Source organism: Heloderma suspectum, chromosome 6, assembly GCF_057233095.1.
Source record: "Heloderma suspectum isolate Gila_16-S chromosome 6, 16-S_ref, whole genome shotgun sequence".
Taxonomy (NCBI): domain Eukaryota; kingdom Metazoa; phylum Chordata; class Lepidosauria; order Squamata; family Helodermatidae; genus Heloderma; species Heloderma suspectum.
In genome coordinates, this window is record NC_139463.1 from 72,760,001 (window position 1) to 72,773,120 (window position 13,120).

At 45.4% G+C, this 13,120-nt stretch overlaps 1 protein-coding gene and 1 pseudogene across 15 annotated transcripts in view; both read left to right on the top strand.

Moving 5' to 3' along the window:
* The window catches only part of SKAP1 (src kinase associated phosphoprotein 1), a 433,456-nt gene that overhangs the window by 372,090 nt on the left and 48,246 nt on the right, over positions 1-13,120 (top strand). The gene's annotated exons all lie outside the window — the stretch shown is intronic.
* LOC146341157 (putative G-protein coupled receptor 33) lies at positions 2,850-5,452 on the top strand (annotated as a pseudogene).

Genomic DNA, 13,120 nt, shown 5'->3' on the forward strand with positions numbered 1-13,120 from the left:
GGGAGAGGAAAAGGTGTTTGAAAAGCCTGTTCACTCAGCTGCATTTTAATTTCCTTTTCAATCTTGTCCCAATTAATTTTGCAGAATTAATCTTGCCGAAGCAAGCATGGCAGTGGCGCAGGGGCTGGCTTGCTTCCCCCCCCTCTTTTTTTTTTTTTAAAGCAGTGCAGTCGCTGTGCCTTGAACATGAAATAGTAGCTAATATAAAAATCCATCTGGTGTTGTTTGGAATGCATGCTGTCTGCTGCTAAGGTCCTGTCTGACATTTCATGCATCAGCCGTGGGGAAACGTGATTTTGGGGCGGGAGTGGGGGAAGGTTAGTTGGCTGAAATTCAGCAGCAAGCAGGCAAGACCCATCTAATCTTGCTGCTGGGGCAAGGGGAACTGAACCTCTTATTTTTACTCTAAAGTTGTGTTTGATAGAAGATGGATTCTTCTTCTTCAGCATCATAGATATTCCCAGTCAGGACTGTAACAGGAGTCCTAACTAGCACTGAAATGCAAAGTCACATTCAGTAAGCATCGGTGAACCATCTCAAATCATGTAAAGACCTGGATTCTGTTGGGAAAACTCCAGTTCTATGTGCATAATGAGAGAACTTTCCACCAGTGACACCCAGTGGGCTGTTTCACACATTACATAGCAACAAACCCAGGTTTGCCACCAATGGTACACTTAAGAACATAAGAAGAGCCGTGCTGGATCTGATCAAGGTCCATCTAGTCCAGCATTCTACACAGGGGCCAACCAGCTGCCCACGGAAAACCCACAAGCAGGACATGACAGGGCCAACTTATAGGTTATACACAAACGCATATAATAGTCCCTTTTTAACAGGAGAAAGCCATGTCAGGGAGATGGCAATTGGGGGTACTAAGCCCTTCTCTCACCCACTGTTTCTTTGCTCCAAATTGCATTTCCGTCAGCTTTTCCTATAGAAAAAAGGCCTCTAGGCTACTGTTGCATGCATTTGCATGTAATATGTAGTTTGGTTTTCCTTATATTCATACTTCACATACTTTACGCTTTTAAAGTACACTTTAAAAAGCACTGCAGACGTACACCTAAAAAATATAATAGTATCTTAAGTGCTGATCTGAAATTTGAGGTGGAGGTGGGATTCTCAAGCTCTCTGATCCTGAACATGGCTCTAAAAATTTTAATTTATCTTTTCCTAACTTGACTGTTTCAATATGCCCAATTATCAGTGCAGTTGAATTGAGGATTTTTAAAGGAAAAACAAAGTATAAAAGAATTGGATTTGGCAGACCCTTCACATTTTTGCCGTGAAATACATCAACAGAGTAATAAATCAACAATACATCAACAGGTGATTTAGGGTTTTTTTTTTAAGTATTGTAAAAGCCAGCATTTAAAAGCATTTCATTTAATTTAAATATTCAAATTGTAAAGGTTTGCCTAAGTTTATTTCATTTCATCTCTTATGGAAGATATCACTTGCCAATATTGTTAATATGAGAATGAGATGGAAAGCAATGTACCCATTCATATACCTATTAATTCCAGAACAGTCAGTGAAAGTTTTTCTTTTGATCTTCAGATGTGGGAAATGCAAAAACCAATATAAGCTAGCCTGTATAGCTATCCTAGGTTTTGGTGGTTTTCTGACTCACATTTTTCACTTCACTAAAGCTGGCAACAGTTCCTAAATATTGTGTTGGTGTTCAAAACCTTGGAAAGAAATGTGAGCTTCTGGAGATGCCACATTTAAATCTGAGAATGCAAGAGAGAGGTGTAAATCTGGACTGTGTTGACGTAGGCATTCACAAGCTTGGTTCAACACCTGTAAATCCACTCAACCCACAGAAAAGAACTGTGTGAACTAGCCCTCAGAGTCATGTAAGGGAAAACTGGTGGCAGGCTCCAGACTGCCACAGAGCTTCTACCAAAGTGGCAGTATTAAAGTGCATAGCCTTCAACAACAGTGAAATACAAGGGCCTCTACTTGAAACCTTAATAGTCTTAAAGCTGAGACAAGCCCTTATTTATGTTGTGAAGTGGCAGGTGCTAGGACTGAAGCCTTCATGGAAGCCATGCATGCCTGCTGACCTGGAAGCAGTCTTCTATACTAGGGGCTTGTCTACACAAGGCTTTATCGTGCGCTTATGATTGGTCACTCATGGAAGTTTGTGGGTCCTTTACATGATGTCGTCAACCTCCAGAGCCTCTCACCTGCTTTTTATCCTTTATCCCAGTTTTTTTAAGAGTGAGGAAAATGTAATAAATTTAAATCATGTTCCAGTGGCTGGAGTATTTCTGGAATCCCACTATAGTGCAGCACCATTGTAGTGGCTGTATAATTAAACATATAGAACTTGCAGACAAAGGAAACCCCCGGAATAAAAGGGGGAAGTGCATGTAATGGAGCCTATCTTAATCCTGCAAAGAATCTGGAAGCAGAAGCCCTGGTAAGGGTGCAGGTTTTTAGCCTCGTATAGAGAAGCTCTAAAAGTTGAGATGGCATTGCTCAGGCCCATGTTAAAAAAACGTCTATTAAAGTGATCAAAATATTTTAAACCAAAGGTAAAACCACAATAATTAATTAACTAGGCAGCCCCATCCTTCAGGGAAGGTTTCAGTGAAGAGACAGGTATTAGGCAAAATTGCATACAAAAATACATGAGTAACGTATCCATTTTCATACAAGCTTAAAATAAATCTCAAAGATCAGGAAAAACCAAACTTAAGAGTGTCAAAATGAGAACATGAGAGAACCGAAGCTGACAAATTTGTCCATCCTTAACTGGAGCTAACAAGATGGGATACACAGGGCCAGTTTGCATGACATGAGGATGGTTACTAAGCCACAGTGGCTTGTTAACCACCATGTGTGTGCTGGATGTGTGCCGGCCCGATTTATATAATTACCCTTGCCGGGCATGGCTTCTCATATCATCTGAACCTGGTAAGGGTATCTTGTTGGATTGGTTAAGAAACCACTCAGAACCACTCAGGATTTCGTGGTGGTTTTTAACCATCTCAACAAGGCACCCGTACCAGCTTCAAGCAACACGAGAAGCTGCAGTTTGGGCCTTGAATTAGCAATCTGGCAACCGCAGATGCCACAACCCACCTTGACTTAAACAAGCCACGGTAGGCTGTGATGACAGTGCGAACCAGGACATAGAGTTTTTGGTAACTAACTGAAGCCTGAATTTATTAACTTTTTTAAAGCAAGATATGCAACTCGAAGAAGTGCAGGGAATTATTTCAGTAGCAGGTTGGGCAATCTGGCCAGCCCCTCGGTTGGGTATAGTTGTTCCCTGCCCACTTACTAGGTGCCACACCTTTTAGGTGTTTGAGAAGGCCTTCTTGGACCTCTCCCCTGCAGACGCTAAACTCTGGGCGAGTGAAAATAGGGCAGCACCAAAGAGGACCTACATCTGAGCCCAATGTCCAAAATTCTGAGTAACGAGTCTCAGGAGTCCTTAATCACCGTAGAGGTGCCTCCAGGGCTCACGAAGTCTGTACCTATCAGGCCTTATGCCACAGTGCCCTGCCAGCTGTGGACAATCCACTCTTAGTTTTCATAGCCATCCAACCACATGGAGAACCAGTTAACAAGCTGTAGACCATGGGAGGTTCCCCATCAGGCCTGAAGATTCTTCCTGGACTCCTCCAGGGAGCAAGGCATGGCCTCCCACTCCCACTCCCTGGAAGGTTCCCCAATGTTATCTCTGATATGAGATCAGAGACAACAGTAGGGGATGTTGCCTAGTGACTCAGCTGCATGGCATCTTCCCCATTGGGAGGGCACCATGAGTGTGAAGCATCCTTGACTGAGCCAGGGCTTGTAGTGCCCTTCCAGCCACCAACTCAGTCAGGGTAGCTTCCCTGTGCACCAACCTCCCCCAGTGGAGGGGGAGGGTCCTGGGCCATGTGCCAGACACACAGCATGTCGGCCAATAACCAAGTGACACCATGGGATGTGGCCCCAATCCTGATATCATTTGGCATGCAGAAGGCTGTGTAGGGGGCCATCCAGAGCCCACGCTAATTTAGCTGCCCTCCCCTGCTATCAACAGCATGGATTAGGCAAAGAAACAAACCCCCAGCAAAACTGGGCCAATCTGCTTCCTGGATGGCGGCGGGGTGGGGAGATCCCTCCACTCAACCCTTAGGAATCCACACACTGCTTCCAAAAGCAAGCAGGCATGTGCTGGCCTGATGGCAAAAGGGCCAGCAGTAGGGTGGGCTGGGCTTGAATAACTTCAGACGCCTCACCTCCGCCCCCTGCAGTGCAGCATGTGTTCATGACCAGCACACTAGCATGCACCGCCACACTTCCAGGGTCATGCAAATGCCTCCCTTGCCCTGTACCCCAAGATGGGGGAATCAGCTTCCAAGTGGGCTTCTTTTTCTAATGAGAATCAGTTAGAATCTACCTTTTCACCCTTATGCATCTTCCTCCAACGTAGGTTTCTTTCCCATCTTCCTCCAGGGCTGTATGAACCACTTGGAGAATACCTCCATCACACATACGAATGACAGCCAGCCTTTGGTAGCCGTACACCCCACAAATGTGATCACTGCATTCCTTATGTTGGTGTCCTTTCTAGTGGGGATGACCATGAATGTGCTCTTCCTCTGGGTGCTGGGGGTGAAAATGAAGAGAACAGTGAATACTGTCTAGTTCCTTCGCCTGATTGTCGCCTACATAATTTTCTGTTCATTCCTACCTTTCTTACTTGTCCATATCCTCCTTGGATATCACTGGATCTTTGGCACAGTTATGTGCAAGCTTCCCAAAGCCTTGTATTCTCTTGGAATGTTCACCACAGTCTTTCTACTCATCATCATCAGCCTGGACCACTATCTCATCACCTGCCATCCCAGCTGGTCCCAGCAAAACCACACAATACCCCGGGCACAGAGGTTGGTAGCAGGAGTATGGCTTATTTCCCTAGTCTTGAGTGCCCCCTACCTGGCTTTGTGGGAGACTCGAGAGGTGAAGGGGAGGATAATGTGTGTCAGTAATTATGCCTTCTCCAGTGAATGGGATGGGGCCGAAACACAGATGCTGCGGGATCGTGTTTGCTTGGTTCCCTTTGTGGCTCATTTCCTGCTGGCCTTCCTGTTTCCCTCCATCATCATCATTAGTTGCTCCTATTGGATAGGACAAGAAATTAAGAAGAAAAAGTTGGTGAGGAAGACCGTGAAACCTTTTGAGAATCTTGTGGCTTCCATGGCATCATTCTTCATCTGCTGGCTTCCCTACCATCCTATGCTTCATGGCTGATTAAGGAAGCGCCTGAAGAAATAGGACATGTTTTGTGGGCAGTCATGTGTGCTGCATTTTGCTTCAGTTTCTGTTTCACCCCCACCTCTTTGTCGGGGAGAAATTCCAGCAGGTCTTCAAGACATCCATTGTTTCTCTGCTACAGAAAGGTTGACATGTCCCCAACCTGGCACCCGCAGGCACTCCGAATGGCATGTCTCCAACATGGTTCCCATGGGTACCCCCAATGGCATGCCCCCAATCTGGCACCCTTGGTCACCCCTGATAGCATGTCCCCAAGCTGGCACCCACAGTCACTCCCAGTGGCATGTCCCCAGTGTGAGGGCGCCATGTTGGAGACATTTGCAGGTGCCATTGGGAGTGCCCGCGAGCACCATGTTGGGAATGCCATTGGGAGTGACTGCGTAAAAACATGAATGTGACATGCAGAGCCCTTGATTAAAATGGTTCCGGGGCTGAACCCTGATAATCCCTGGCCCAGACGAAATCCTGCAAATGTGAGTGTGGTGGGAGGGAAGGGGGAGAGGAGAGTACACTGGACATTACAGCAAGCAAATGTAGTTACACTATCCTGACTTAGCCATAATGAATTGGAACAGAAAATGTCATCTTAAAAGAGTTCGGGGACAATATATGTAAGATGTGAGGCTGCCTCCTACTCTTACGTTCTGTTGCTATCTTAAATTGGTTTGTGCTAAAACCTGTCTATCATGTGAATATCAGACCTATGTTGGCTAGTGATTTGATTTCTCTTTCATGTTCTGTCCAGTCTTCAAGTATCCCTGTGAAAATGGCTTAAGACCCACACAAACAACGCCCTTATCACAATGCTACCTGTGTTCTGGCATCAAGAATGTGGACAAAGGTGTTCTCTGTGGCTGCTTTAGGATTATGGAACTCCTTACCACTGAAGAATGAATATCTTTCAGAAAGCAGTATATAAGGCCTTTCCATTTGAGGTGGTTAGGGGCCCAAGATATGTCAGCTGAGGTCTAAGAATGTTGACACTTGTTATATTATCTGAATACCAGTTGTTGGGGACCATGAACCAGAGGATGTTATAATGCTCATATCCTGCTTGTGGGGTTCTCGTAGGCATCTGGTTGGCCACTGTGCAAACAGGCTGCTAGACTGCATAGGCCTTCAGTCTGATCCAGCAAGGCTCTTAAGCTATTTCAGTTCTTTAATTAGATTTCAGGATGGCTTTGGTCTTTTTAAAAAGGCGGGGGAAGGTGGAATTACTTCTTCCACGGAGGGAGTTCCAAGAACAAGGGGCCATAACTTGCATTGGCTGCCTGTATGTTTCTGAGCCCAATTCAAGGTGCTGGTTTTAACCTATAAAGCCTTACACAGCTTGGGACCGCAATATCTGACAGAGCGCCTCTCCAGACATGAACCTACCCATACACTACCCTCAACATCTAAGGTCCTCCTCCGGCTGCCTACTCCGAGGGAAGCTCAGAAGACAGCAACAAAGGAGAGGGCCTTCTCAGTGGTGGCCCCCCAATTATGGAATGATCTTCCCAATAAGGGCCGCCTGGCGCCAACATAGTTATCTTTTCGGCGCCAGGTCAAGACCTTTCTCTTCTAACAGTCATTTGGCAGCATGTGGTGGGTTTTAATTGATCCTGGATTATGGTTGATTGCTTGAAGTTGTTTTAGATATATATTGTCTTTGTGTATATTGCCTGTGTGTTATTTATGTAAATGGCTTTTAACCGCTGTATACTGTATTTTTAAATGTGTTTAATCTTTGTAAACCGCTCAGAGAGTTTTGGCTATGGGGTAGTATAGAAATGTAAATAATAATGATGATGATGATGATGATGATGACTTGGTGTTGGAGCACCTTTGCACCTATAGGACCCTGGCTTCGGTCCCTGACATTGCTAGTCAGGTTGCAGAGTTGAGAAAAGCCTCTTCTCTGAGTGTTTTCAACATGAGACAGAAGGAGCAATCCTATGCCCACTAGATAGCGGCTAGATGGCCATAGGATATTTTGTTTTCCAGGAACCAGCCTCTCCCCACTTCCACACTGCCTCCGAGGCAGTGCGGAACAGCCCTATCATCCGTGCTCGCAAGAGGAGCATGAAGCGGCCGGAAAGGGGCATGGTTGGGGGCGTTGCAGGGCGGGGAGAGTGTAGCTGCCTGTACGACACAACCTATGTGTCATACAGCAGCCGCCTTCCCTGCTCCATACTCCTGCGGCTAGACAGCTGTCTAGCTGAAAAAGCAGGGCAGGAGGAGCATGGAGGGAACGATCCCCTCTGTGCTTCTCCTGCCTTGCTTTGGATAGGCAGTCGCCTCCGAGTTCAGAGGCAGCCGCCTATCTCGATAGGATTGCTCCTTTAAAGTGACTTTTGCTTCAGTTCAGCTCATAGTACAACTGTAAAACCTACCTTTGGCTAGGATACTCTTTTACATTACAGATGCCTCTTTTACTTTTCCGCTTTGAGTTCAGTGGGACTTATTTCCAAGCAGCTGCTTAAGATTTCAGAACTAGACATCATAAAAGGGTACATTTCTAAAATCTCAGCACATCTCTCACTCAAACTACTAAAATGTTCAGAGAATGTCCACATACTTCCAAGCATATCTTTGCAGCTATAAAGGCTAGAAACTTGATTTTAAAAAATAAAATGAAAGCAGGGATTTACAGAATGCTGAATTCCTCACCGAACACCAAATTCCACACTTGGAGGCTATGATCATCCCTGCATAAAGCGGTACTAATGCCTCTTGAACTTATTTTACCTGTTTTCCTCTGCCAGACACAGGCAGGCATGCCATAGTACCGGACTTCCCTCACCCTGCACCAGAAGAAAATATGCTATGTCTTGGATATCTCCTAACTCACCCCTCTTGTGTGAGTGAGGTGAAAGGTGGCTTTCCCCTTTATACATAACCAGCTTGTCTTCCGTAATCTCCAGCCTTGATCTAGCAACTCCTGGCTCTACTGCTTTGCACAGCCTACGAGATCCCAGGCTTACATTGCCAGCTCCCAGGATAGGTGTCGTCTGCAGGTGTTTGAGTGTCACCATGAGGTCTGTGTGACAGGATGTCGTGTGCTCTGTAAACTCCAAGCCTTTCTTTCTCTCTTAATAACGTTGTTCATCCCCTTTTTACTGCCATGGCCCCGGCATTAAAACCTGGGCAATCTTATTGAGCACAGCAAAGCTAGAGGTTTTTGAGTGATCAACACCCCTCTGGCGCCACTGATAATGCTGTTCTGGAGCTCCTCACTAGCACCATTAACGGAGCAGTCAGTGGTTACGCTCAACAACTTGAGCCGGCTTGCGGCCTCAGGTGCTTTTAAATGACGCTCGGGGCTTGTAGCAAACCTTGCCACTGTTGGCGGTCGGGCTTGGCCCTAGTGTTGCCAGATGTCCCTGCATTTTCTTTTTAAGAACTACCCCTTATTCTTCTCCTTAGCATTTATTTAGCACCAGCAATGTGCCAAGTGCTATGCTATACAGAAAACCAATGTGGCATGGTCTCTGTCACAGGCAGCTTACATTCTACAATTCTAGACTCCCACACTCCTATAGAAGAATGGCTGGATGTATTGTTGTGTTGCACAAAGCCATCTGACGAGCTTTGTGACTAAGGAACTAACTGTATGTCACACACAAAAATGTGCAGCCAAACCCCAACCAAGTTTTTGAAATAGGGAATTTAGACCAGAGAAGCGCCAGTGGAGGGGCTGTGGCAATGGCTGATGGGTTCCAAACATGGGGCTCCTTCATACGGAGCTTTTATCCTGCGATTGAGATTGCTCCTTCACAGAAGTTTGCAGGCTCTTTACACAACACTGTGATCATTCAAAGCGTCTCCTGCACTCAATGCCCTTTGTTCCATTTTTAAATACATCGCAGATAATGTGCGATCAAATTACCTCATTGTGTTCCCCTTCGGTTTCCTCCATGAAAAGAGTAAAAGTGGTGAGAAGAAGAGTGAGATCAATTTTAAAAAAAGGAAGACTCAAATACTGGGAGAAGGAGGGGGAAGGGGTGGGGGAAAAGGAAGCAAGTGAAAAAGGGAGTTATTGTGATCCTGCATTTAAAACGGAAGCAGAAAACCCTGTTTTAAATGCAGGATTTTAGGCTGGTGTAGAGATGTCCATGGGTACAGTCCTAAAGTGTGTTTTTTTCATGCTTGTGTGGAGGAAGCAAAATAAATGTTTGGAAACACACACAAGATACGGGTGTGTTCATTAGAGAGCCAGGATTGGCTGTAGTTCTCTGCCAAGTGTACACTTGGTTGCATACCTGGGTTTGTTGCCATGTACTGTGTGGAACAGATTTCAGGTTATGTGTTTTGCTCACGCTCAGAGTTGAGTGATTAGCATATTAGTAATGAGAAAGGAGTTTTTCTCCCCAAGTCAGGCTGGCTAGTGACAATGAAGGCTGTATTTTGGACTATCCTGTAGTATCATCTGGAGCTTTCTGCAGTGCAGTTACCTTTGGTGTGGCAGACAAGCCTCCTCGCTGGAACTGTTGCATGTAGTAGCCTGGGTTGCCTGACCTGTGGCAGGAGTAGAGGCTGATGCATGGGGAATGTAACTTTGTGGCAGGCAGTACAAAGTACAGAGCACACTGAAGAGCCCTTGATTGAAACTCTGTGGCTCCAGATGCCCCCTCCCCATTTTTTAAATCCCAGAGTTCCTACTTCAGCCACCTGCCCAACAGCTCAAGAATGCAGGAAGCAGCTCCCATCAACATCCTGATCCAGCAAACGCAATCTGTATTTAGAGACCATTTTCCACACTGGACTGGTCAATCTGATGTGTTGGATGTGCAAAAGGTTGTTGTGTGGAAGAAAACAGCCTGCGCCCAGCAAAGCTACACAGAACTGCATGCCTTCTTCCTAGGGATTCTCACGTATGCCCAAATTTCTGTCCTGGGCATTCTTTCTCAGTTAATGCAGCAATATGTGCACAGTCCTACATGGGTCCAACAGCACTGTTATGCTTCCATTGCTTAGTAGCCCTTTCCTCAACTTCGTGTTTCCAGAATCCCGTGAATGATGCCACCATTCAAGCCATCACATAGCATCTCTTTCCCCCACCCCGTATCTCAGCCCATGTGATTTTGGTTAATTCTTTTAGTACAGCGGAACTCCCCCTCCCTCAGCTGAAAGTGACAAGCGACCCTTAAAAAAATACACATTCCAAACTTGTTAATTCTCTCTGTTGCTTTAAAGTGCAGTTTAATTTTCACAGATCCTGGAGTGAAAGGAGGAGGCGGGTGACATCTAGTGGTCTTTCTATGCTAGTGTGAGGAGGAGAAGCTGGGGCCTTTGATCTGGGGAGGAGGGGGGGCGCAGAAGAGCAGTCAGATGATGCGATGAACCTTGATTTCAGCTAAGGCCATTTTTGCAAGTGGCACTTAAACCCACATATCATCCCTCCTCTCCCCACTCCCCGCATCTTGCCACTCTTAACAAGCTGCATTGCAATGACGAAGGATGTGGTGGTGGCTGCAAGGGGGGGGTGCTATTTTTGCTTCCATTAATAACCCCCACGGGGACAGGAGACTATAGAATCGGAAAAGGCCTGGGAATAGAATCCGAGGTCAGCTAGAAGGCAACGGTCATACACCGGTCAAATTCAGGCTTAAGGCTATTTCCCCACCTCATATCCCCTCTTCAAAAAGCTTCCCCCTCCACCTCCACCCTCAGACAAGATCCAGCCATCCAGAAACAAACCCCCGGACAATTCATTCCTCCCATGTAATTTTCTATACATCGTTCTGTATAAGGACAGAAAGGTTACACGGGGCAGAGTAGGGTGAGGTGGGGGTTGGAGGAGGTATCGTGTGATTCCACCCCTCTAATAATCCATCTCTGCCCAGTAACTGCCGTTCCAAAATTAATATATAACCATATCAACGCCAGGTGTTTTTCACTCTTACCCATCCCACCCTAAATTCGGTTGTGTGTTGTTTTTTTTCCTAAGCCAGGTTGCAGGGGGGTGAGTTGACTACTCTTCTGAAAGATACAAGCTCCTTTCAGAACTTACTATAGCTTCTCGTGCCGCCTTCCCAAATTCTCAGGCTATCCCATTGTCACTGAGAACGGGCTCTGTTGTTTACACCATATACACAGTAGACAGCCCATTCCCTTGTCCTCTGCTGTAATTGATCCAGAAGAACAAGCGCCCTTCTCTGATTCTGCACTCCTATTGATGCAGACTTGATCCTCCATTTCACCCATCAGAGTACACTGACAGATGGAAAAATCCATCTTTTTATCCCTGTAACTCCCTGCTTAAAAGGTATAAAGTGATCCTGAGAATATACGTACTTAAGAGTCACACGCAGCTTCTGATCTTTAATCTAGAGTTAATGTTAAAAATCTCTCAGTCCCAACTGCATTGGAATATATAGTTCATGGGCTTTCAAAGGGCGGGCAAAGGAGGTTGAATTATACCATGTGTGCACATGTACACACACACAAAAGCACGCCGTAATACTGTGTCTTAATTAATGTGGAAGAACTACCACCGCTGGTTCCGTAACTCAACCAGTAATGTGGCCTGGAATCCCCAATTCACCCATAAGCAGGCACTGAAAGGCTGGGGGGAAATCCACCCCTCTTAGGACCCCAATTGTGACAGCAATACAGTACTTAAAGGTTGCTAAATTTAATCTGCATTCTGTGATCTTGGAAGTATGAACCCTGGTTGAGAGTCAGAGGTGGCCCTCCCATAGGGCAGTCAGGGTTTGGTTGCCATTAAGGGTGGCAGATCCTACCGAGTGGAAAGTTCTACTGTGCAAGCCCCCCACCCCGATGGAGCTGTGCAAAAGAACACTTCATTTCAGTGAGAATTGTGCAGAAAAACTTCCCAGCGGATTGTTCTCCATGTTAATTGGTGGGAGGGAGGTGCCATTCATATTTTCTGTCTTTGGCCAGTCCTGCTCTGGTGACCCTCCATTTAGCCTGTTCTCACCTTCCCAAGTTGAAAGACTGAGCTGGACTATACGGTTAGAATTTAGAAAAGTAACCCTTCCACTCGCGCTTTCCTCTTGTCTTCTGAGAGGAAATAAAGAACTCTCATTCCATAGCCGATCTCACCTGGATGAGACTGTGCCCATTATCTTGACAAGTATCACTGATGCTAGTTTGCATTACTATCTGTCTTCTAACAGCACATGCGTGTGTCCACATCAGAATATTACCCGGGCCTTGAGCTGTCCATTACTTTCAGAAGCATCCTTTAATTTAAAGGGTCATTTTTTAAATTCTACAATATCACAGTCCCTTATTCAATATAATAAATTACCCTTATTTCAGTCAACCTAGTTCCAAAATTTCCCTTTATTTTGGTATGGAAACCTAAATGATCCCCAGTGCTAAAAGAGATAGATAAACATGTGCAGGATTTTCCTGGGTGTTTTGTGTGTGATATTTATATATAATATATGTGTGCACATGTTTGCATGTGTGCAGTTCCCCCACCCTGTTTATTTTGTGCTGAAATTTATCATGGACGCTGTTAAAGGCTTCGTTCCTTGACAGAGGTAATAATAAATACACTGCTGAAGACAGTAGTTTAATTCCTTATACCTTCCAATCCGGCACAGAATAAACTCCATTCATCGCTGAGTAATTTTTTACCACATAAATCTTTAAAACGAACCGTTGTAGGCTGTTGAGGCTGAAATACTGCAAATTTATTAGTTATGCCTGTGTCGTAGTGGATTCGGTGCGTTTCCATTCGAATATATTATCGAGGAAATTTGTGTCTTTAAATGTGACGGTCCTTTCATTTTCCAGAGGCAGGTTTATAACAAGCAGCTCTTGGTGAAAACCAACTCTGCCTTTATTAGACAAAGATTTAGCTCTAAACACTTTGCTA